The sequence below is a fragment of the Magnolia sinica genome, chromosome 12 (assembly GCF_029962835.1).
Source record: "Magnolia sinica isolate HGM2019 chromosome 12, MsV1, whole genome shotgun sequence".
Lineage (NCBI taxonomy): Eukaryota > Viridiplantae > Streptophyta > Magnoliopsida > Magnoliales > Magnoliaceae > Magnolia > Magnolia sinica.
Genome location: NC_080584.1, coordinates 230,824 through 233,791, shown reverse-complemented (window position 1 = coordinate 233,791; position 2,968 = coordinate 230,824).

Here is a 2,968-nt window from a genome sequence, read left to right as displayed (position 1 = left end):
CTACTACTGAACCTTTTACATGTTTAGCATGAGTTTTCCACCATTTTGTTATCCACAGTACAGTTCAGTCACAGCATAGGATCCAGACTCACCAGCAGTACAACTAATCCATCTGATCTTGCTACCAACTTAAAGAACTATGATTTAACTAAGAATATAATCCTTGATAGAGTGAAATGTCATGATTGGATTTATATGGCCCACTCTAATTAGTTGGTGATGATGATATGGTATGACCATTTTGCTTAATCCAGTAAACCAACCTTGCAAGTCAAGTAAGAGATCAATTTGAAGATGAGAACCACTAGTCAAAGGAACTTTGATACTCTGAAAGAACGTGATGCTTCATACTCGTGCACTTAAAAATTGTTCATGAGGCAAGAACGTTAGTTAAATGAAACCATCGACATTCATGGCCCCACTTTCAATGGTTCAATTAGTGAAAAGTTGCACTGAATTGATATTCGAACTAATCCATTTTTGTTGATATCTAATGATGGATAACTTTTAAGTAGTTATAGGTTTGATTTGGGAGAAAATGATTTTCTCAATCAATCTGATTCTGGATTATCACCTACTACAATGGAGTGCTTTTCCGATTTTTAGTGAGGTCACATGAGCCATCACTAAGCTTCGGTTGATGTAATTAGGAAAATTTGAGAGTCATAATCATGCAGTTGGGTGAGCAATGATCCAAAGCAAATTATTTTTGCCTTTTGAGGTCGTGGTGGATCCTATAACAACCAACAAAATACAAACTGACCACATGATGATATTGGTACTTGCTAAACAGCCTTGATCACTCAATCTTAGGGTCATGAGTGTTCTACAGTGCAACCATTCTATTTATCAATATATATTTATCATGATGGAAAATTAGAATTGTGGAATAATAGATCATCTACCTAATAAAGTCTTATACATAAGCCGCCTCAATTGAATCCCACTTTGAATTATGAATTTACATAAAATGAGTTAAGAAAAATTTATGGGGGGATGCGAAAAAGGAACCTTAAGTTAGAATTAAATAATAAGAGATTAAATAAATTAAGCACATAGAGAACACAAGGTTTTACGTGGGAAAACCCCGTGAGAAACTACGGCACAAGGCGACAATGAATCTACCATAATAAACAATATCACAAGAGATGGAAGAACTTACTGATATGAAAATAAATCCCGAAAAATCATACAAAAATCCTAGCTTTGATCTCCATTTGCTCACAAAATTCCTAAACACATTTTTCAATGCCATAATATCTTATTATAAAACCTTTAATAGAGTTAAAACCAAATTAGAAAACAAAACCCACAATTCCGCAAAACTGCGCAAGTCAGTCAATAGGAACTTTGATTAGATCGAGTGTCATTGATGACCCATTGATGAGATTGAAGCCATTTTCAATCAGATCGATTTGGACCCCAAAACTGTCCAATGAGCAAAGGCCAAAAAAACAAGATTTTCTCGATGGGATTGAGTAGGTTGTCAATGGGATCACCAACTTCTCGATGGGATCGAGTGGTATGTCGATGCCATCGATACACCCAATCATAGACAAATTGAAGACATCTGACAACAAAATTGACATTTGATCGTCTCTTTATTTGTGATTATATTTCTATTCTATCATTTTGGGGGGACTGTGCCACTCATGGAAAAGGTTTTTAACCCTACATACACCTTCTTCATATGTTGGCAAGGGCGTGCAACATGTCACCATGTGATCCAACAAAAATTAGCCCCATCCACTCATCACAAGTGGGCTGACACAATACAAAGGGAATAGATGATTTATGAAACTTGTTAATGCACATTCATCATTTGCCAACAGTCCAGTTCTTAGTAAATATATTGTTGGTGGATGAAGGCCCATGTTTCAATTATCTAAATGGTTGGTCCAATGAGTCCCATTATATATCCATGGGGCATGCCTAAAATTTTCAGAATTGCATGATGCTAGCCATTTGATCAATGACTTACTAAGGTGATACTCTATAACGGTCCAAGTTCAACATAAAATACCATGACAATCAAAGGATTTAGTTTTGTTTTTTCAATCATGGAGACTTTTAAGTATTCTTATCCTTTGCAAAGTTTATCTTATCAACGGTTGGATCATTTATTTGCTTGAACATTTTGGTCTTATATTGGATCCCAACTTCCTTGCCAAAAAATCAAACAGCTCTCCACATGCGAGGGCAAGAACTTGCTCCTTCCACTTTGGGTACAAAAGGGATTTGCACCATATTTTCCTATGCCTTAACGGTCAATTGTGGCTAAAGGATAGGGATACAACTTGGGCCCAAAGTCAATTAACTTAACCATTTGAGTTAGGTTGTCAAGTTCCTTAGGTTAGGTTTGAGCTAGAAAATGCCGACTCGATTTGAATTCAAGTTGGGTTTTGATGTAGGAAAGGGTGTGATGAAGATTATCACTGTCTACCTTAAATGTGCAAAACCTTTGATCAACTATGTTATTCTTGAATCCACAAAAAAAAATGAAATTAGGAAATTTTATTAATCAATAATGTGTAATTTGTTTGATTTCTCAATTACACTGCTAATAAAATAAAAAATAAAAACATTAAGTTGTAATAACCAAAAATAACAAAATTCTAATCCTAGTAGAAGTTTTAATTCTAATAAAATTCTTTTAAAATCTAATTTTCAAAATTATAAAGTCCAAATAAATCTTACTAGAAGAGTCTTAGCATGATTACAAGTAATTTCTAAAAGTCATGGTCAATTTATGATTTACACTTCAAATGATGGTTTCTTCGCGTTCGAATTAAACTAATTTGAACTGGATGCGCCTAGCCCCAACTACGTCATGTACTACGTAGGAATGGGCCCAGATTTGATGGATTACTTTTACTTCCATTAGGCCTTCTTTAATCCAGCCATGTAAGGAATATACCTGTGTCACGTCCTACATTAGTCCCCTCCACCTGGAAAGAACTCGTCCTCG